This window comes from Staurois parvus, unplaced genomic scaffold (assembly GCF_062004578.1).
Source record: "Staurois parvus isolate SC_StPar_1 unplaced genomic scaffold, SC_StPar_1.0 ptg000155l, whole genome shotgun sequence".
Classification (NCBI taxonomy): Eukaryota; Metazoa; Chordata; class Amphibia; order Anura; family Ranidae; genus Staurois; species Staurois parvus.
The window spans coordinates 6772453-6796387 of NW_028317951.1; positions in this window are offsets into that span (position 1 = coordinate 6772453).

Here is a 23935-nt window from a genome sequence, read left to right on the forward strand (position 1 = left end):
ATGTATTCCTGGCTGCCAGCATAATTTTATCCTTTATGTGGTAGAAATGAATCCGGGCCAAGACATCTCTAGGAATGGAGGCCGATAGGAATGTTGGTTTAGGTAGGCGGTGGGCTTGGTCTATGGCCAGCTCTAGATCTGAGATAGATGGTATGAGGACTTTTATATACTGTTGTATATAGGATAGCAATGTCTCATTAGTGACGCTTTCAGGTATACCCCTAAATTTGATATTGTTACGCCTTGAACGATCTTCCAGGTCGGCTAGTTTCAAATTAATTTGTTCGATGTCTGAGGTATGATCGGTGTGTGCGTCAATCAGATCATTGTGCGCTATAATGATGTCGCCCATTTTGGTTTCAATATGTTGTATTCTTTGATCTTGATGTTTGACCACGTTAGTAATGTGAACCAAAGATGATGATAAATCGTTATGCAGGGTTTGTTTAAGGGATAATAGCATGTTCTTCATGCATATCTCAGTGACTGGTTGATCTGTAGCTGGGAATGCCTCTATGACAGGGAGGTCTGTGTGTAGCTGTGGGGGTGAATCACTGAGGGCTTGGAATGTCTGCTGTTGCTCAGGGTCCAGTCTCATTCTGGACTTAGCTGGGCTTCTTGTGGTGGGGGACAGAGGGGGAGACAACTCACCAGGGTCCCCTGGATACAGTGGATATTTCAGCCTGTGGTCCTGTTGCTGGGCAGAGTAGTCCCCTTGCTGCCTGTCCCTCATGTCACTGCCGCCGGCGCCATCTTGGATTCCTGCCGTGATGGCAGGGAAGAAATGTGTGAGTTTCCCCGGCTGCCCCGGGGTTTTCCTCCTGCGGGGCATATCTGGGGAGGATCGGGCACCTCTCGCACAGGTCGCTGTGATGTCAGAATTCCCTGGGGTCAGTGTGAGCCGCGATCGTTCCGGCGGCTGGACGGAGCGGTTCACACTACACGTCCATACGGGAGCCGGCCGCGCATGCGCCCCCCCATTCCCCTATTTTTAAAGGGGAACTTTACTTAACGATATGTGGGCACCTGAGCAAATGAAAGCAAACAAAAGTGTATACATTCTAAAGTGTAGTGCAACCATTTAAACAAAACTACAATGACAAATATTATTACATAAACTACGTGCGCTTATAAAAAATCTAATATATAAATCAACAAACATAAAACTTGCAGAAACAAGATCTCTCTCTGTTAAAGTGGTATTAAACCTGAAAGCAAATATTTATTATACGCTGCTCAAAAAAATTAAAGGAACACTTAATCAGAGTATAGCATCAAATAAATTAAACTCCTGGGATATCAATCTGGTAAGTTAAGTAGCAGAGAGGGTTGGTAATCAGTTTCAGCTGCTTTGGTGTAAATTAAATTAACAACAGGTACACTAGATGGGTAACAATGAGATGACCCCCAAAACAGGAATGGTTTGCCAGACATTTTTTTCCCTACTCATCTTTACTGGCTGTTTTTCACTAGTTTTGCATTTGTCTGGGGTCAGTGTCACCGGCAGCATGAGGCAATACCTGGACTCTACAGAGGTTGCACAGGCAGTCCAACTCCTCCAGGACGGTACATCAATGCATGCCTCTGCAAAAAGATTTGCTGTGTCTCCCAGCACAGTCTCAAGAGCATGGAGCAGATTCCAGGAGACAGGCAGTTACTCTTGGAGAACTGGACAGGACTGTAGAAGATCCTTAACCCATCAGCAGGACTGGTATCTGCTCCTTTGTGCAAGGAGGAACAGGATGAGCACTGCCAGAGCCCTACAAAATAACCTCCAGCAGGCCACTGGTTTGAACGTCTCTGACCAAACAATCAGAAACAGACTTTATGAGGGTGGCCTGAGGTCCCGACATCCTCTAGTGGACCCTGTGCTCACTGCCCAGTACCATAGAGCTCAAATGGCATTTACCATTAAACACCAGAATTGACAGGTCCACCACTGTCACCCTGTGCTTTTCACAGATAAGAGCAGGTTCACCCTGAGCACATGTGACAGACGTGAAAGAGTCTGGAGAAGCTGTGGAGAATGTTATGCTGGCTGTAACATTGTTCAGCATGACCATTTTGGTGGTGGGTCAGTGATGGTCTTGGGAGGCATATTCATGGAGAGACGCACAGACCTCTACAGGCTACAGAATGGCACCATGACTGCCATTAGGTATCGGGATGAAATCCTTGGACCCATTGTCAGACCCTACGCTGGTGCAGTGAGTCCTGAATTCCTACTGGTGCACGACCATGCCCGGCCTCATATGACAAGAGTATGCAGGCAGTTCCCGGAGGATGAAGAAATTGATACCACTGAATGGGCCCCATACTCCCCTGACCTATATCCAATAGAACACCTCTGGGATATCATGTTTCGGTCCATCCGACTCCACCAGGTTGCACCTCAGACTGTCCAGGAGCTCAGTGATTCCCTGGTCCAGATCTGGGAGGAAATACCCTAGGACACCATCCGTCATCTCATTAGGAGCATGCCCTGACAAGGTCAGGCATGCATACAAGCATTGGGGCCATACAAACTACTAAGTACCATTTTGAGCTGCAATGAAATTTCAGCAAAATGGACTAGCCTGCTTCATCATTTTTTAACTTTGATTTTCAGGGTGTCTTTGAATTCAGTATAATAAACCAAGAAAAAAAGAGGCCATATTATGGACTTTTAAGGCACTGCAACAATAATTCATTAAAATCACTTTTTTTATTGGAATATAAGCCATTACATAGCAATGCATAAAAATACTCCGCTAAGAATGCCAGACCCCCATATTGGGGTGATGTATTCTATGCAGTTACAAAACTCATAGATACATATAGTAATTAAAATTATTTTAATTATAATGTAACCCCATTCAATCTCGAGGATCACTGCAACTGCAACTTCAAGGGGCCCAGTAATGAAAACATGAATCTTGATGACGGTACTGAATCTGACTCATCTTCTTCCTCTGTTCAATATACAGCTAGTGCTAATTACACTTATAGACTGTTTAATATTTTCCTGGTTCATGGAAAATAAACCACTATGGGGGTGGAAGAGGATCCACCCACACCCCTAAAAGACGCACCCACCAATTTCAACAATTTGCGTTGCATACACCACTTTTGTCAGGTACATAAACTGTCCCTACTAATACCAACTCCCATGGCACCAACCACATGGGACAATTAGCTACACAAGCTCTGCACATTATCAATTCACAAGCTGGTAGCACAAATGCACAATTATCTGCAAGCTGTCCTAGAACACTCACGACTGTGAGCACTTCCCTGCACAACTCTAGTTCACAACCCACAGTACCTCTCCTTCAATCACAGACTGTTTTTTGACTGGTCAACTCTTCACAAACATTCACTCGACAGGCAACTCTAGACCCTTTTGTGACACTCAATCCAACAGAGTCACTCACACACCCTCTGTTAGCCTAACTTAGTGTAGTAAACCTCACACCTTACAACCTTATGCAGCATGAACTGGAAGTTGTTAAATATGGCCTCAGTTTCTGTCCTATGGTACTGTGACAGTAGGCAGGTGAAATCACCTGGTTGCGTCCTGGATGGACGATATATTTGTCCGAGGTTCAGGCTTTATAGGGATTTGTACCACTAGAGGGAAGTGCTGAGTCCTTCAGCACTGAGGTAATGAGCCCAGCTGAAGGTAGTGGGCTCATTACCACCTGTATAAAACTTCCCAGAGTGCTTAGGGAGTTGCTCCACCCTGGAACCAGATCTGTGCCTGAACTGTCTGGGGAGCTGACCTGTTATCTGTGTGCAGAGAGACCAAAGCCTGTGTGGCTAGCCTTCAAGTACTAGCAACTAGGTATAGCAGCAGGCTGTACCTAGTGGGTAGCTAGGGAAAGCGGTTGTTGCAGTAAGTAGCCAAGTTGGCCAGGATTTATTTTGATGTTTCTTTTTGGTTTACCAATTTTTTGTAAATATTGTAAATAAATTGCACCTGTTTGTTTTCACCTCCACTGTTGTTGTGCTGTGCCTGTCTTTTTGTGTTGTGCACCCATCCAGGGGGTCACACACACCCGCTGCCGAGCTAACCCTGTTACATATGGTGGAGGATGCGGGCAGTTGTGGTAACTAAAGGCCAGCATGGAGGAGATAATCAGACAGTTGGCTCTGGCAAATGCCAATCAACAACAGGCAAATGCCAATCAGCAGCAGGCAAATGCAAGTTTCCAGCAGAGCATTGCAGCCCAGCAGAAGGCCTTGGAACAAGCAGAGGTCCGCCATAGGGAATTGCTGGTGCAACAGGATCAGAAACACCAGCAACAAATTGAGGCTGTTTTGAAGCAGCTCCAGCAGAGGCAGCAGACTGAGGCTGGTGATGATTCTGGTAAAACACCATCATTTTTTGTGGGCCGTTTATTGCCAAAAATGACTGGAGAGGATGATCCGGAGGTGTTTCTAACCACCTTTGAAAGGACTGCTGAAAGGGAAAAGTGGCCTAAAGAACAGTGGGTTGGATTGATGGCCCCATTATTAACTGGAGAGTCGCAAAAAGCTTACTATGACCTGGAGCCGGACCAGGCCAAAAACTATGATGTGCTAAAAGCGGAAATTTTGGCCCGATTGGGTGTTACCCTCGCTGTCCGTGCTCAGCGGGTACATAATTGGACTTTTCAGCTTGGGAAACCTCCCAGGTCACAGATGTATGATCTCATTCACCTGAGCAGGAAGTGGCTGCAGCCAGAGACTTTGACCTCCCCAAAAATTGTGGAACGTGTCGTCATGGATCGGTTCCTAAGGTCTCTGCCTAATACTATTCAAAAGTGGGTCAGCCATGGAGACCCAGAAACCGCAGACAAGCTGGTGGATCTAGTGGAGAGATACTTGGCTACTGAGAACCTGACCTCCTCTTCCAGAGACTCACGGACTTTCCACCCTAAGACCAGACCATCCCCAGCGGCGAGTAAGATGACTACAAGGGGTGAGGGTGGAGAGAGTGAGAGGGTGGGAGTATTACCCAATGTCTGGCAAGAGCGGCCAGGAAGGCCAAGGCCGCAAGAAGCGGTGAAAAAAATTATTTGTTACCGCTGCCGGCAAGAGGGACATATTGCAGCTAATTGCCCAGTGGTGGATGAGCCTATGCAGTGTGACTTTCTGAGCAATAGACGTCAGTCGCTGTTTGCGACAGTGGTATGCACAGCCAGCCCGGGCACTGAGAAACATTTGTGCAAAATGACTGTTAATGGAAATAATATTGTGGGGTTGCTGGATTCAGGTAGCCTGGTAACCTTGATAAGAGAGGAGATGGTCACTACAGAGGTCTCTGGGCATAAAAAGGTGGCGGTGATTTGTGTGCATGGGGACACTAGGGAGTATCCCGTGGCTACTGTGTTTTTTGAGACCCCCAAAGGTAACCTGTCTCATCAGGTAGGATTGGTACCTCACTTACCACATGATGCCATTGTGGGGAGGGATTTTCCAAAATTCTGGGAACTCTGGGATTGTTCTGACCCCCCCCACTGTCTCCCCTGCAGACCAGGAAGGTGAATCCCAGAAAGCGTCTGAGTGTGGTGAGGTCTCTCCCAAGTTCCCCTTGTCGGTACTAGCTGGGGAGACCCAAGGAACTGGGGAGGAGCCCGCCTCCTCAGATGAAAATCTGCCGGTTGTGGAGTTCTCAGACTTAGAGGTGCATAGGGAAAATTTTGCCACCGAACAGCTAAAAGACCCCACGCTGATAAAAGCCCGGGAAAATGTAGTAAAAGTAGATGGCCAACTAGTGAGTCCTGAGAAAAATGCTGCTTAGCCATACTTCCTTGTGGAAAGGGACCTACTCTATCGAGTTGCTCAAGGGGCAGAAGAAACCATTGAGCAACTGGTGGTGCCCAGACCTTACAGGAAGTTGGTGTTGGAGTTGGCCCATGGACACATCCTTGGGGGTCATTTGGGGGCGGAGAAAACACGGGAAAGAGTACTGCAGCGGTTCTATTGGCCTGGGGTCATTAAGGAGGTAGAAAATTACTGTTCCTCTTGCCCTGTGTGTCAGAAGTCGGCCCCTATGCCCCATTTCCGTAGTCCACTGGTACCTCTTCCCATCATTGAGGTCCCCTTTGAAAGGATTGCCATGGATTTGGTAGGTCCGCTGGTGAAATCTGCTAGGGGGCATCAGTACATGTTGGTCATACTCGACTATGCCACCCGCTATCCAGAAGCAATTCCACTCCGAAATACCTCTGCCAAGACAATAGCTAAGGAGCTATTCCTCGTGTTCACCCGAGTGGGTATTTCAAAGGAACTGCTTACGGATCAGGGAACCCCCTTTATGTCCCGGGTGATGAAAGAGCTGTGCAAGCTGTTCAAGGTAAAACAGTTGCGCACCTCTGTGTACCATCCCCAAACTGACGGGTTGGTGGAAAGATTCAACAAAACCCTGAAACAAATGCTAAGAAAGGTGGTAGATAAGGATGGAAAGGGTTGGGATTATTTAGTACCCTATTTGATGTTTGCCATCCGGGAGGTACCCCAGTCCTCCACAGGGTTTTCACCATTTGAGTTGCTCTATGGGAGACACCCAAGGGGGCTGTTAGATATCGCCAAGGAAACTTGGGAAAGTGAGAGTTCTCCCCACCGGAGTGTGATTGAGCACGTTGCCCAAATGCAAGATAGAATTGCCCAGGTCATGCCTATCGTAAAGGAACATTTGGCCCAAGCACAGTTAGCGCAGCAGAGGGTGTACAATCGGGGGGCCCAGACCAGGTCGTTTGCTGAAGGAGATAGGGTGCTAGTGCTAATCCCTACGGTTGAAAGAAAATTCCTGGCCAAATGGCATGGCCCATACGAGGTGATTGAGAGAGTGAGTGAGGTGAATTACAGGGTCAGACAACCAGGAAGGCGGAAACCGGAGCAGATCTACCACATTAATCTGTTAAAGGCCTGGAGGGACAGGGAATCCCTAGTTGCTGAGGTTTTGTCACCAGCGCCATCTAACTGCTTGGTTCCGGAGGTTGGAATAGCAGTCACGCTGTCTACCATTCAAAAACAGGAGGCTAAAGAGTTTGTGCTCCGCAACACAGATGTTTTTTCTGAGCTGCCGGGACAAACCTCGGGGGTGGAGCATGACATTATCACCCCACCGGGGGAAAGGGTAAAACTGAAACCCTACAGAATCCCAGAGGCTCGACGGGAGGCAATACGTGGGGAAGTACAGAGAGTGCTAGATTTGGGGGTAATAGAGGAGTCCCAAAGTGACTGGTCCAGCCCCATAGTGTTGGTGCCCAAACCAGATGGGAGCTGGCGATTTTTAATGACTTTCGACAGTTGAATAAAGTTACAAATTTTGACACCTACCCCATGCCAAGGATAGATGAACTAATCGACCGACTGGGAGCAGCCCGGTACATGACAACGCTAGACTTGACAAAAAGTTATTGGCAAATTCCCCTAGCTAAGTCAGCAAAAGAGAAGACTGCATTTGTAACCCCAGAAGGGCCATTCCAGTATAAAAGAATGCCGTTCGGGTTACAGAATGCACCGGCCACCTTTCAGCGAAAAATGGATCAGATTCTTCGTCCCCATCAGAAGTATGCTGCAGCGTACTTGGATGATGTGATTATCCATAGCGCAGATTGGGCCTCACATTTGCCAAAAGTTCAGGCTGTGCTAGACTCAATACGGAAAGCTGGGTTTACGGCCAACCCAAAGAAGTGTACGATTGGACAGGAGGAGGCCAGGTACCTTGGGTACACTATTGGGAGAGGGGTAATAAAACCTCAGATAAACAAAGTGGAAGCAATACAGAATTGGCCACGCCCAAATAACAAAAAGCAGGTACGGCTACTATCGGCGATTCATTCCCCATTTTGCTTCTATGGCAGTACCCCTAACCAACCTGACAAAAGGGAAGGAGGCTGTCATGGTTAAGTGGTCCCCTGATGCTGAAGCAGCCTTCCTGTCTTTAAAAAGGGCCTTATGTAGCCAGTCCTATACTCACCAGACTTCTCAAAAGACTTTGTGGTCCAGACGGATGCATCCAATGTTGGCTTAGGAGCAGTGCTGTCCCAGGTTTGGCAGGGGGAGGAGCACCCAGTAATCTATCTCAGCCGAAAGCTAAAGTCTCATGAGGAAAATTACGCCACGATTGAGAAGGAGTGTTTAGCGGTAAAGTGGGCCCTAGATTCCCTTCGGTACTATCTGCTGGGCAGACATTTTGACCTGATCACCGATCACGCTCCCTTGAAATGGATGGCTCAAAATAAGGAGACCAATAGAAGGGTAAATAGGTGGTTTCTGGCCCTACAGGAATTTACCTTCACGGTGAAGCATCGCCCTGGAGTTCAGATGGGAAATGTGGATGCTTTATCCCGGGTACATGCCTGCCTGGCTACTGGTGTTACAACCCCAAGGTTGAAACAAGAGGGGGGGTATGTGACAGTAGGCAGGTGAAATCACCTGGTTGCGTCCTGGATGGACGATATATTTTCCTGAGGTTCAGGCTTTATGGGGATTTGTACCACTAGAGGGAAGTGCTGAGTCCTTCAGCACTGAGGTAATGAGCCCAGCTGAAGGTAGTGGGCTCATTACCACCTGTATAAAACTTCCCAGAGTGCTTAGGGAGTTGCTCCACTCATAGATACATATAGTAATTAAAATTATTTTAATTATAATGTAACCCCATTCAATCTCGAGGATCACTGCAACTGCAACTTCAAGGGGCCCAGTAATGAAAACATGAATCTTGATGACGGTACTGAATCTGACTCATCTTCTTCCTCTGTTCAATATACAGCTAGTGCTAATTACACTTATAGACTGTTTAATATTTTCCTGGTTCATGGAAAATAAACCACTATGGGGGTGGAAGAGGATCCACCCACACCCCTAAAAGACGCACCCACCAATTTCAACAATTTGCGTTGCATACACCACTTTTGTCAGGTACATAAACTGTCCCTACTAATACCAACTCCCATGGCACCAACCACATGGGACAATTAGCTACACAAGCTCTGCACATTATCAATTCACAAGCTGGTAGCACAAATGCACAATTATCTGCAAGCTGTCCTAGAACACTCACGACTGTGAGCACTTCCCTGCACAACTCTAGTTCACAACCCACAGTACCTCTCCTTCAATCACAGACTGTTTTTTGACTGGTCAACTCTTCACAAACATTCACTCGACAGGCAACTCTAGACCCTTTTGTGACACTCAATCCAACAGAGTCACTCACACACCCTCTGTTAGCCTAACTTAGTGTAGTAAACCTCACACCTTACAACCTTATGCAGCATGAACTGGAAGTTGTTAAATATGGCCTCAGTTTCTGTCCTATGGTACTGTGACAGTAGGCAGGTGAAATCACCTGGTTGCGTCCTGGATGGACGATATATTTGTCCGAGGTTCAGGCTTTATAGGGATTTGTACCACTAGAGGGAAGTGCTGAGTCCTTCAGCACTGAGGTAATGAGCCCAGCTGAAGGTAGTGGGCTCATTACCACCTGTATAAAACTTCCCAGAGTGCTTAGGGAGTTGCTCCACCCTGGAACCAGATCTGTGCCTGAACTGTCTGGGGAGCTGACCTGTTATCTGTGTGCAGAGAGACCAAAGCCTGTGTGGCTAGCCTTCAAGTACTAGCAACTAGGTATAGCAGCAGGCTGTACCTAGTGGGTAGCTAGGGAAAGCGGTTGTTGCAGTAAGTAGCCAAGTTGGCCAGGATTTATTTTGATGTTTCTTTTTGGTTTACCAATTTTTTGTAAATATTGTAAATAAATTGCACCTGTTTGTTTTCACCTCCACTGTTGTTGTGCTGTGCCTGTCTTTTTGTGTTGTGCACCCATCCAGGGGGTCACACACACCCGCTGCCGAGCTAACCATGTTACAGTACCAATAGACCGATATGAAACCATTAAGGACCTATACCTATTTACTAGGAATCTAACATACAAATTTCTTTTTGATCCTGATAGACAAAACAGAGACAAGAAAGAGAGCTGACTGAACATATTAAACACTTTACTATGGACGACTTTCGTGCATTACAAGATCTTATGCTATTATTAGAGGAAAATTATAATTCTGACAACACCAACATGGACAGCACTATGGTGTGCAAAGGAACACCAAGAAATGTCTACCACCAAATTTAAGTGTAAATCTCAGAATTTGCCAGATCTTATGGCTAATACTAACATTTGGGCTTTTCTAAAAGCAACTATTAGTGAGATTAAACATATGAATTTGACATCAACAACCAGTAATTTAAATGTGCGACAACAGAAAGCTATTGTTAAACTTTAAATCAATCCTGACCTAATTATCAAACCCTCCGATAAGGGAGGTAATACTGTTTTGATAACAAAAGTGTCATACGAGCAGATGTGTTACAGTATATTACGCAATAAAGACTGGTATCCCATCTCCAATAGATTTGTGACTCAGACTCACACAGACTACAAAGATATGATTAATTTGGCCTACTTGGAAGCATTAATTGACAGACACCTACGACTTCCTTAATGCGCAACACCCGCGTGACCCTACATTTTACGCATTGCCAAAAATACACAAAAATCCCACTATGCCACCAGGATGACCCATAGTATCAGGTATAGGTTCCCTAACTGTGAATGCCAGTAGATTTGTTGACTTTTTTTCTGATGCTCCATGTTATACGATTGCCATCCTATATTAAGGATACTTTTGACTTTTTGAAACACATAGAAGGATTGTCGGTGCCCGCTGGCGCCTTGTTTGTGACCTTGGATGTGGAGGCTTTGTACTCTAGTATCCCTCACGAACAAGGCGTCAGCACTGTACGAACATTCCTTTTTGAACAAGAACGATCTAAATGGGAATTCAATGAGTTTTTGCTGAAGTTGCTATTTTTCATTCTAACACATAACTGGTTCCTCTTTAAGGGGTCTCATTACCTCCAAACCCAAGGTGTGCCCATGGGCACTTGTTGCGCACCTGCGTACATAAGCCTATATCTAGGTGGATGGGAACGTGACATCTCTTCTGATGAGGCATGTGCAATGGCTTATATTCCAATAAAAAAAGTGATTTTAATGAATTATTGTTGCAGTGCCTTTAAAGTCTGCAATTCGGCCTTTTTTTTTCTTCATTAGTTATACTAGTCATGACAGGACGTGACATTTAGGAGCCTGCTATATACCCCCACAGTTGTCACTCTGTGTTGGGTTTTTCTTTATATCTTTGAATTCAGTCCTCTGTAGGTTGATCATTTTCAATTTCCATCAAATGATGGGGCATTCCTAATACATTACCCAGTCCATATCAGTATAGATATCCAGCATGATATTTTTCCCCATTGAAAAAAGTCTAAAAAAAGAAAACTAATACAGCCACCACACTTAATATTGGTAAGCTGTAACATATTACATTTTTGGTTTTGAGTTTAATACCACTTTAAATATACATAAAAGATTCACAGTATTTAATTATTATCCATCCATATATTGAAAGAAAACTGCAGACCTTTGTTTTGTTATGGATAAAATGTGGAAGGGTTGAAACCTCTGACTCTCATCTAATATGGAATTAACTCTAACAAAGGACAAAAATCTCCCCATGGAAGACAAAGCGAGCAAAAAAAAAAGCCTGAAAAAAGACCTAGTTCTTCTCTACTCCATCCAAAACTTAGCACTTGAAGTGCTGTGCATTTTCTCCTGAGCAGACACTAACTGTAAAACCACCCTTGACCCACCAAGCTGACTCAAAATTCTCACAAAATTCTCTTTCTCTGTTTTCCATAGAACACCACTTTAGTGTTGGAATTTACTGACTGTTCATAATTAAAGTTAACATGTGAAGAAGTAAACACTACTTAATTTTTTTCAAATGCACATAGTGGGGGTTTCATTCAGATTTTGGCTTTACTGCCTATTGAGTAAGTCCTGGAAAAAGCATAAAGCCAGTGGTTGTCCATTGAAACCACAGATTGCATGAATGCATGTGCATCAGTGTGATTTACTATGGTGTGTTAAGGCACACTGCATTGGGCCCATGTCATATGGGGAGGTCTCCGCCTTAAATCTGCTTGTCCAACCGGGGATTTGTCTGCTGATTCCTGTTTAGCAGGTAGATGACAGGTCCACATCCACTCCACTTATGCAGAACAGACACAGCCCACTCTCCTCTATGGGCGGTCGGATGTAAATGCACTGCTTGTCTGTTTACATCCGAATGCCATCCAATATTCTTGATGGAAAGGAAACAGATTCCCATCTGCCTTTTTTTAGCGGATCAAATTATATTGGGAGTAGGCGAGTGTAAACGGACACATGTATGCTTACACTCTCTGCTCCATAGAGAATGGAGGTTCCGATCGGGTCCGCCTGAAAAATGGACAAGTGGACCCGACAGGAACGTTCATGTGAAAGGGGCCTAAGGCCTCCCATTTGTTGTAATGCAAAGCATGTAGACTGTGGCGCTTGGTGGTGACTGTGACATGCACGCTTCTGCATTGGGGGCTATATACATGAATAACATAGCACAGTGGTTCATCTGTTACTGCATCATGCATTTTACTGTATGTTACCCCAATACACAGATAGGAATGGGCCTTGAAAGTCTAAACTCCTGCTTGTCATGCTTGTTCCAAAAAATCAAACATTTTGGAGTGGCCAAAGTCAGATTGGGTGGGGGTACGTCTTCCAATTGAGACACCTTTCCAGTGACAATTATCCAAGAGGGAATATTCCCTTTGCTACAGAGTTATATTTTTTTTTTACTCACTGTTGTGTCATGGAGCAGGAAAAAAATAATTGACAGGGGTTCGAACCCCCCATTTTATTGAAAAAAAAACAAATAAACAAACAAAAAAATGAATATTTTGACTTTACCTGTTCTTTAGTACCGAATTTTTCGCCGTATAAGACGCACCTGACCATAAGACGCACCTAGGTTTTAGAGGCAGAAAACAGGAAAAAAAAATTCTGAACTAATGGACTGCGGACACAGTACAGGAGATGACCAGAGACTGCGGACAGCACAGGGATGACCAGAGACTGCGGACAGCACAGGGATGACCAGAGACTGCGGACAGCACAGGGATGACCAGAGACTGCAGACAACACAGGGATGACCAGAGACTGCGGACAGCACAGGGATGACCAGAGACTGCGGACAGCACAGGGATGACCAGAGACTGCGGACAGCACAGGGATGACCAGAGACTGCGGACAGCACAGGGATGACCAGAGACTGCGGACATAGTACAGGGATGACCAGAGACTGCGGACAGCACAGGGATGACCAGAGACTGCGGACACAGTACAGGGATGACCAGAGACTGCGGACAGCACAGGGATGACCAGAGACTGCGGACAGCACAGGGATGACCAGAGACTGCGGACAGCACAGGGATGACCAGAGACTGCGGACAGCACAGGGATGACCAGAGACTGCGGACAGCACAGGAGATGACCAGAGACTGCGGACACAGTACAGGGATGACCAGAGACTGCGGACACAGTACAGGGATGACCAGAGACTGCGGACAGCACAGGGATGACCAGAGACTGCGGACACAGTACAGGAGATGACCAGAGACTGCGGACAGCACAGGGATGACCAGAGACTGCGGACAGCACAGGGATGACCAGAGACTGTGGACAGTACAGATGACTGCTGACCTTTGGGGAGGTGGGGAGCGGGTACCTGAATTTGACAGATACCCGCTCTTACTTCCGCAGAGTTTTTGTTTGATCTTACCTGTTCCTCGATCCAGCCGCGCGCTGTCTTCCCGGCTTCTGTAATGGCGCTCGGCATGACAGCCGGGTGCCCAGTGCGCATGAGCGAGAAGCACTTGCGCTTTGTGATTGGTCCGGCGGCTTCTGGGATCTTTCATGTGTCCCAGGTACCGCCTTACCATTCACAAAAAGCACCGCTTCTTGCGCATGCGCACTTGGCACCCGGCTGTCATGCCCAGTGCCCACACTACAGAAACCGGGAAGACAGCACGCCGCTGGATAGAGGAACAGGTAAGGTCCCACTGCAGAGCTGAGCGGCCGGCCCGGTATTCTGACACGGCCGCGGTGGAAATACCGGACCGGCCGCTCCATATTCGCCCCATAAGACGCACTGACATTTCCCCCCCAGTTTTGGGAAAGAAAAAGTGCGTCTTATACGGCAAAAAATACGGTAAGTGAACTTTAATGAGCATGCAGAAAGAACATACAGCACACACTGCAGACCACCCACCTGTGGCCACATTCTAAAGCAATTCCCCCATTAATGGGCTTAATTGTAAAGGTCTATAAAGATAAAAGACTTTCAAAACATAATTGGCATGTGGCCCAGTTCTTAAAGGTTGAGTGCAATGTGAAGCAGGACTAAGGAACATATATGGAGTGTTTTGCATTATTTTTTCTCAGGTCAAAATGCACTTTTGCCATGGTGTGTCTGCCATAAATATGTTGATAAAATTATTTGCACAGCACAATGGTTGATTGGTTACTGTAACACTCATTTTACCTATTGTTACTGTAAAGTGAAAATGAGCATAAACTCATAGTTGGTAAGGTTGAATAAAGACATCAGTCCATCCAGTTCAACCTATGTAGGTGTGTGTGCTCATGTCAAAAATGATATCCTATATTCCTGTATATTGTGTTCGCTAAGATGCCCATCTAAGGGTTTTTGAAGCTATCAATACTTCCCACTGACACCACTGATTGTAGAAATGAGTTCCACATCCTTACAGTGAAAAAACCCTACTCAGTTTAACGTTAAACTGCTTCTCCTGCAGTTTCATTGAGTGCCCCCGTGTATTCTTATACTCCCTGAGACTGAAAAGCTTTTTCCCTATGCTAGAATAATTATTGAGCTATATGTATATCGATATATCTTCTTTCAAGCATCTATTCTCCAGGGAGAATAAATTTAATGTCTGCAGTTGTCCCACATAACTGTGGTCCTCTAGTCCATTTATTAACTTTGTTTCCCTTCTCTGGGTGCTCTCCAGCTCCAGCACATCCTTCCTGAGGATTGGTGACCAGAACTTGACGGCATACTCCAGATGTGGCCAAACCAGAGGTTTAAAAAGTGGCAGGATTATTGTTTATCTCTTGAGTAAATACCCTTTTTTATGCATGCTAATATTCTCCTAGTTTTGCTTGCTGCAGCTTGGCATTGCATCCCAAGTTTGTCATCTACTAGGATCCCCAGATCTTTTTCCATCCAGGATTCCCCCAGAGGTTCTCCCCTAGCAAGTAGCTTGCTTTCATATTTATGGTAGGTTAATTGGCTCCTGTCTAAATTGGTCCTAGCATGTTTATGTATGAATGTGAGTTAGAGACCTAAGATTGTACGCTCCTTGAGGGCTAGGGACTGATGTGAATGTACAATATATATATATATATATATATATATATATATGTAAAGTGCTGCGTAAATTGACAACACTATATAAGTACTTGTAATAAATTGAAAATATATATATATATATTTTTAGCCCCCAAGTGTACTACTTTACATTTTTCAACAGTAAATCTCAATTACCATGTATTTGTGCACTCCTTTATTTTATGAGGTCTTTTTGGAAAGTCTCTATATTCTGCTGTGAAGTTATTTCCCTACTTATCTTTCTATTGTCAGCAAACAATGTGATTGAACTATTTATACCAACCTCTATATTATTTATGAATAAATTAAACAGAATTGGTCCCAAAACAGAGCCCTGGGTGCCCCACATACACCTCCAGACCAGTCTGAGTACACACTATTAATTACCACTCTTTGGACGCACCCCTGTAACTAATTTGTCATCCATGAGCAAACCCTATAGTCCATGCCTACAGACCTCAGTTTGTAAAATAGGTGTTTATAGAGAACTGTATCAAATGCTTTTGCAAAATCTTTTCCTGCATATATTATACTGCTCCTTCAGAAAATGAGGTAACAGTGGAAGCTTCCATGTGTCTTACAAGGATTACAGAATTCTAACAGGCAGTGGATTGTTAGCTATCATCCGGAAATTCAAAAGACAATACTTCTTGTACTATGTATGCAGTTTAAAAAGTAATGACCTTCCAAGTAATGAATGGGAATAAAGCATTTATATATATATATATACACACACACTAGTTCCATGTCATAGCAATTTCTCACAATTTCTCACATACCATTTCTCACAAACAGCACTCTTCATAAAGATTCCCTTTTCGAAGCATTGAAAATATAAGCTAAAAATAATGTACATGCTGCAAGATCTCACACTAGCTAATTGAATATTGCAGAGTTTTTCACCTAAAGGACAGAAATCCCATCCATGCGTTCAAAATTGAATTCCAAACATGCACCTTTGCTTACTTGGCTCAGCCGATAAGGATGATAAATGACTCCTTATTGTACTGAGGAGAATAAAAGCTGAAGTGATGTCATTCCTGCAATTGGATATATTCAACGGGTTTTTTGTGCTTCTTAAACGTTATTCTCTTGATCTTTATCATCTTCAAAGCGTTTGGATTTCTTTCAACACTTATTGTTCCATAGAAGGTGTCCTATTGGTAACCTTGTGCTGCCAGAACTACTTCAAACTAAACATCACAAGTGAACCTTCAAGTCATATATTAAATATATTGTGGTACCTCACGTGAAGTGCTGCATTGTTGTCTGTGATGCTAAAAGAACATCTAGTAACAAGTACAGTATAGCAGAATATACAATATAGTGTGTGAAAATGCAGTTGATTTTTGTTCTTTTTATATATAAATATTATTTGCGATATAGACAGTTGCCATTCATGCAAGGTTATGTAGATTGGTATTGTAGTGATCAGGTTAAAAATCTGTTTTAAGCAGCTGTGCAGTTTTAAACATATCATTGTGTATAGATTGCAGCAGGGAGGCACCACTCTGAAGAACTGCATTGTGTGTTATTGCAAGATAACTGGAACATTTTACAATAGTGTGTGCTAGCCTTTTAGAGATTGTGGTGCATGTAAAGCTAACATTTTTTTTCAGTTTTTGATTAAACAAAATGGTAAAATCCCTACAAGGTTTTTTTTTACTGCTGTCTGGGCCCATGCTTGGGAGATTCCCCCTGTCTATTTGTCCTGGTGGCCTTTAACATAAAAAGGGAGGAAAATAAAAAATGTTGTTATCCTGGCTATGGCTGATTGAAAACACATATGATCCTAGTGGTGGCTGTAATCTGATTATGGGTGGTGTATGGCTTTGATTGGTCATGTGAATGAAACCTTAAAGCGGTATTAAACCCAAAACCAAAAATGTATTATACTGCAGCTTATCAATCATTAGATATGGTAGCTGCATCAGTTTTCTTTTCATTGTTTTTTTTCCCTCTGTTTTAACCTGGTGGTCTGGCCACTAACACACCTCCTGTATTAGTGAGACAACACTTTGGAGGAATGAGCACAGGACACAGCAGACAGCAGCATTGCCAATCTGGAGGGGGGGGTGATGAGAGTGTTTAATGTATTCGCAGATTTGAATACAATACCAAACTCCAGCTAATAATTTATAATCAGTTATAGCAAACAATGTTTTTCCTTTTGAGATAAAGTTTTTACATGAATAAACAGAAGCTGATCATTTAATCACCCCTGTCAGTGGTAAATGGATGGTCTCATCCATGTACTACTTAAAATCACCAACGACCTGCTAACCGCCAAAGTTAATGGCCATTACTCTGTCCTCCTGCTCCTTGACTTCTCCGCGGCCTTCGACACTGTCGACCACCCTCTCCTCCTTACTAAACTGCACTCCCTTGGCATCAGGGACGCTGCTCTCTCCTGGTTCTCCTCCTACCTATCCCAACGCTCCTTCAGCGTCACCTACAACACTGCCACCTCCCCCTCCCTCCCCCTCTCTGTCGGAGTCCCCCAAGGCTCTGTCCTCGGGCCCCTTCTCTTCTCCATCTACACCTCCTCCCTTGGCAAACTAATACACTCCCATGGCTTCAATTACCACCTCTATGCTGACGACACACAAATTTACCTCTCCACCCCCCATCTCACCCACTCTCTCTCCGCCCACATCGCCTACCTCTTTAATGACATATCAGACTGGATGTCGCTCCAATTCCTCAAATTAAACCTGTCCAAAACCGAGCTCCTGCTCTTCCCCCCCCGCGCCCCCCCCCCCCATCCTCTCCATCACTAGTAACAACGCCACCATCACTCCCATCCTACATGCCAAAGTCCTGGGTGTCACCCTGGACTCAAACCTTTCCTTCCTACCTCACGTCCAATTACTATCAAGATCATGCAGGTTCCACCTCTGCAACATCTCCAAGATATGTACGTTCCTCACCCCAGACACTACTAAACAACTCGTGCACTCCCTCATCGTCTCACGCCTCGACTACAGCAATTCCCTTGTCACTGGCCTACCCAAACAAACGCTATCCCCACTCCAGTCTATCCTGAGCTCAGCGGCTAGACTCATCCACCTCACCAACCGCTCTACATCTGCCACCCCCCTCTGCCAATCCCTTCACTGGCTCCCGATTGCCCAGTGCATCAAATTCAAACTGCTAACTCTGACCTACAAGGCCATTCACAACGCCGCCCCAAACTACCTAACCAACCTGATACTACCCTACCCATGCCCTTCGCTCCTCCCATGACCTCCTACTCTCTAGCTCCCTGATCTCCTCCTCCCATGCCCGATTGCAGGATTTCTCCAGGACTTCCCCCATCCTCTGGAACTCCCTACCCCAATCCATCAGACTGTCACCTACCCTCCTCACCTTCAGGCGCACCCTGAAAACCCACCTCTTCAGGGAAGCCTACCCCACCCTCACCTAACAACTGACCTCCTCCACTCCTCCCACCACTCCATCCCCCATAGCCATTTCCTCCTGTACCACTTTCCCCTCCCTCTTAGATTGTAAGCTCGAAAGAGCAGGGCCCTCGAACCCCTCGTGTATTGTATTGTTTCTGTCTTGTCTCATGTTCTGTCCCCCTTGCTATTGTACAGTGCTGAGCAAACCCTTTGGCGCTATATAAATACTGTATAATAATAATGTAAGCTGGAAATTCTGCTGGAAAGCATGAACAACTTCTGAACAAAAGCTGGTTGAATCACCTAAAGCTTAAAAAAGGAAACTAACACAACCATTACATTTAAGAAATGGTAAGTTGCAATATAATAAATATTTGCATTTGGGTTTACTACTGCTTCAAACCTCAGATGTACTGTAGATACTGTCTCTTAAGCAGTTCAGTTTTTTTTATCCAAAGATAAACACACCAGTCCACCTTAGACTCTTTTGTTGGTAGTCTGGTGATCTGAGAACCCTTGTTTGTGATGCAGGCTGCAGCTCCACTACCAATCAGATTCTAAAACGCCTTAGAATATGTGATTGATGATGCATGAGAGAGGGGAAGTTACTTAGCACAGATCGTTGGTCTCTGAGATCTGGCTGCAGTGAAATATATACTGTAGGACTTAGAGAAAAGATGAACTTTCATTTACATATATTCCTTGCTAGCCACAAAGGATATGGACCACTTTGTGCACCAAATACCTTTGCAGATCAAGATATTGCCTTGTAAATGTACTGGAGACATCATCACTGTGCTGCACATAGCTTGTGCAGAGAGGGGAGCTGTGGGTGTGATCTGGAAAGGTCATCTCACTACAGGCTGCCTGCAGATATGTGGAGTCCATATAGTCCAACTCAATAAATTAATACAGCAGTGATAGGTCTTTGGCACCTGATTGAACTTCGGTCACAGTAACTCAGTGTCCTTTGTGCAATCAGATAATGTAAAATGGCTTCAGCTCTTCTCTCCACCCACTGAAGAGGTCCCTTAGATGCATTTCACACCCGAGTGTGCGGAAGAACCCCATGTACTTAAATAGCATCATCAGCCATAGAGAAACATTATCAAGCCAGAAGGTTGATAAGAACTGCGGAGCCATCTAGTGGTGGGATGGTCAACCTGCAGGACAACAATGCATAATTTGCAATCTATGGAACCCTGGGTAAGGTAAGTCATTATCTATGGTCTAATACAGCTAAAACAGCCATACATGATACAACCCACAACTGAAAAATTGTATATGCATCCCAAACAGATGGAAAATAATTAAAGGACAAAAAAGAACCCAATGCTTGCCACTGAGAATGCAATGATAACAAGGGGGCGGGATACAATACAAAAATACATAAGGGTTTATTTAATAAAGCTGGAGAGTGCAAAATCAGGCTAACTTCTGTATAGAAACCAATCAGCTTCTAACCTTAGCCTGTTCAAATAAACTTTGGCAATAAAACCTGGAAGCTAATTGGTTTCTGTGTAGAAGTGAGCCTGATTTTGCACTCTCCATCTTTAATAAATAAACCCCTTAAAGTCTCAACCACAACCAAATACACCAAGACCTATAAAAACATTGCTTTACTGTATTGTTACTCAGTGATAAAATCACAAATATTACAGTAAAAATAAAAAGTTAACATAAGAATGAATAAAGCCTTTGGCAGTGATTTCTTCACGCATGGTTGCTGGTCATAGCAGCTTGCAATCATGTGACTTTATTCTTTTTTTAAATTTCATTTTGTAAATACTTGTCTTTTAATAATGTATGTTGTGTGAAAGTAATGCACTATAGAATGTTCAGCTTTTCTCAATGCAGCACTTGCCACTGACTGCATGGCCACAGGTCAGAGCGGAGTGCAATCTTGTATTTTTATGCTTTGTTTTTGTAAGTGCTTTTAATAAAGTATGTTGTGTGAAGGTAATGCGCTATAGGATGTTCTGCTTTCCTCTATGCAGCTTCCTCCATGCAGCTTCCTCCGTGCAGCACTGTGTCTCACCGCCATTATAATCTGTGAAAAGGTGAAGAGTTGCCATATTTTTAGCAGCCCCCATTCCCGTAAGGCAAACAGGCCTGCTCATACTTGGTTACTCCAGGACATATTATTATTACACAATTCTATATGCTCTGACCAGTTAGCACAAGAGGAGGAGCAAAATTATAAGAAAGAGTATCTGTAGTTCAGGGGAGATACAAATGTCTGCACAGATTGACAGCAGTGTGCCTTGGCTGGATGTTAACCAGAGAAACGTACAGAGAGGTGAGTCCAGGCAGTAAGCAGAGATGTGATCCCTAAAGTGGCAATAGATTGGCCCAGGTAGCATGCAGAGATATGGTCAGTAAACAGACAATGGGGAAGTCCAGGTGGCAGGCAGAAGAGGTAGTCAAAATACAGGCAATGTTCGGTACAAAGGCAGGTAATAGCAGCTAGTATGGTGCACTGAGCCCTTGTTGTTTAAATCAGACACTGATAGAAGATGGACCAACAAAAACATGGGGAGGAGTAAGTAAAGAGCATTCCCTTTCTACCTGATGCTCAGAGTCTAAGCTGCGGCCAAACCTTTTGTACACAAGAGTGGTGAATGAGGACCGATACAGATGATCTCAAGGTGCAGCCATATTGCCCTGAGCAACAGGACACTAACAGGCATGCACACTTAAGTAAGTGGAAATGTATCAGTATGGCTAGCGACCAGAGTGGGATGCAACAGGGATGGATCTGACTTCATCAGGAAAGATCCTTACAATATCCCTCTCACCGGGTTTAGTAAAATTAGGGATTCCAAACGATCCTGTCTAATAGAAGACTTTAATCTTTTTTTTTTTTTTTTTAACAGAGAAAAAACTCTTTCACAAGACACTTGAGTGCATGCAAGAATAAAAAGTACTTTATATACTGCAAAAATTTATGTAAATCCAGCAGACTGCAAGTTATGGTCAAACAAAATCCTACAGTATCTCATCAGTGAGTTCTTCATTCCCAGCTACATCAATAATGATATTAATACCAAAGATAAATAACCTTCTGCACTTGTATCACCCCCAAAAATATTATAATTGTAAGTGCATATACTTCTAAATTGCAGGCAGTACCAAGGGTGGACTGACCATTTGGAAACTCGGGCACTGCCCGAGAGCCCAGGGTCAGTAGGGGGCCCCATGAGATGCCCCTGGTACCTTTTTCATATGCATTTTTGAGGTTAGGCAAGGACACAGGGGCCCCATGATCCCCTATTGCCCGGGGGGCCCATGAGTTGTCAGTCCGCCCCTAGGCAGTACCTAAAATGAGTACAGTACTTCATGTGCTGTAGCACTATAAATATTCATAGATCAAAACACACACAAAAATGAAATTGCACTCTTCTGTATTTCACAGGCCAAAAAAAGTATACAAAAAATGTAAAGTGATTTTTGGTCATCCCTCAAACCAACCAGTCTGTGAAGCAGTCAACACATAAGTGTTATTCAGATACACTATTAAACAAATTCCCAACAAGTTGAAAAAGATATTCTCTATGTATCTTTCAAACTCTGAAGGACTGAAGATAACTTTTTGATATGACTCAAAACTAGTATGGTCAAACCTGTTTATATCACCATCAATAAATCATCCTTCAAGAAAATGCAGATATGATACCTACAACCCATGTACAATATATTTCCAAAAGTATTCAGACGCCTGACTTTACACGCATCCCAGTCTTAGTCCGTAGGGTTCAATATTGAGTTGGCCCACCCTTTGCAGCTATAACAGCTTCAACTCTACTGGGAAGGCAGCATACAAGGTTTAGGATTGTGTCTATGGGAATGTTTGACCATTCGTCCTGAAGCGCATTTGTGAGGTCAGGCACTGATGTCAGACAAGAAGGCCTGGCTCACATTCAGGTGTTCTGTCGAGTTGAGGTCAGGACTCTGTGCAGGCCAGTCAAGTTCTTCCACCCCAAACTCGCTCATCCATGTCTTTATGGACCTTGCTCTGTGCACTGGTGCAGTCATGTTGGAACAGGAAGGGGCCATCCCCAAACTGTTCCTACAAAGTTGGGAGCATGAAATTGTCCAAAATGTCTTGGTATGCTGAAGCCTTAAGAGTTCCCTTCACTGGACCTAACAGGCCAAGCCCAACCCCTGAAAAACTAACCCACACCATAATCCCCCCTGCACCAAACTTTACACTTGGCGCAATGCAGTCAGGCAAGTACCATTCTCCTGGCAACAGCCAAACTCAGACAAATCCATTGGATGTAATTCATTACTCCAGAAAGCATGCCTCCACTGCTCTAGAGTCCAGTGGTGGTGTGCTTTACACTACTGCATCCGATGCTTTGCATTGCACTTGGTGATGTAAGGCTTGGATGCAGCTTCTTGGCCATGGAAACCCATTCCATAAAGCTCTCTAAGGCCACATGAAGTTTGGAGATCTTTAGCTATTGGCTCTGCAGACAGTTGGTGACTTTTGTGCACTGTGCGCTTCAGCATGTGCTGACCCCGCTCTGTCATTTTATGTGGCCTACCACTTCGTGGCTGAGTTGCTGTTGTACCCAGTTGCTTCCACTTTGTTATAATACCACTAACATTTGACCATGGAATATTTAGTAGCAAGGAAATTTCATGGATGGACTTATTGCACAGGTGGCACGCTTGAATTCACTGAGCTCCTGAGATTGACCCATTCTTTCACAAATGTTTGTAGAAGCAGTCTGCATGCCTTAGTGCTTGATTTTATACACCTGTGGCCATGGAGGTGATTGGAACACCTGAATCCAATGATTTGGAGGTGTGACCCAATACTATTGGCAATATAGTGTATCTCAGAAAAAAATACAGAGTGGTACAAAGCATAAAATCATATAAAATATTTTTATCAAGATAGTAAATTAACCACACATCCTGTAAACCCACTTTGTGCACATAAAAGAAATGCATGTGTTACAAATAACGTTACCTTACTGACTCCAACCAGCATCTATTACATCCCAGGCTTGGGCACTACTTTTGGGTGTATGTACCGGTATATGCCTCTCCAACCATAGATTTAGCTTCTCAAGCATCACCTTTACTCTCATCAGGCCAATCGATTTCCATGGAGACTCTGACCAAATAAACCAGGCCAAATAGTCCATACTTTTAAATAAACTGTGTTGTGTGCATTAGTTTTGGTGACATGAA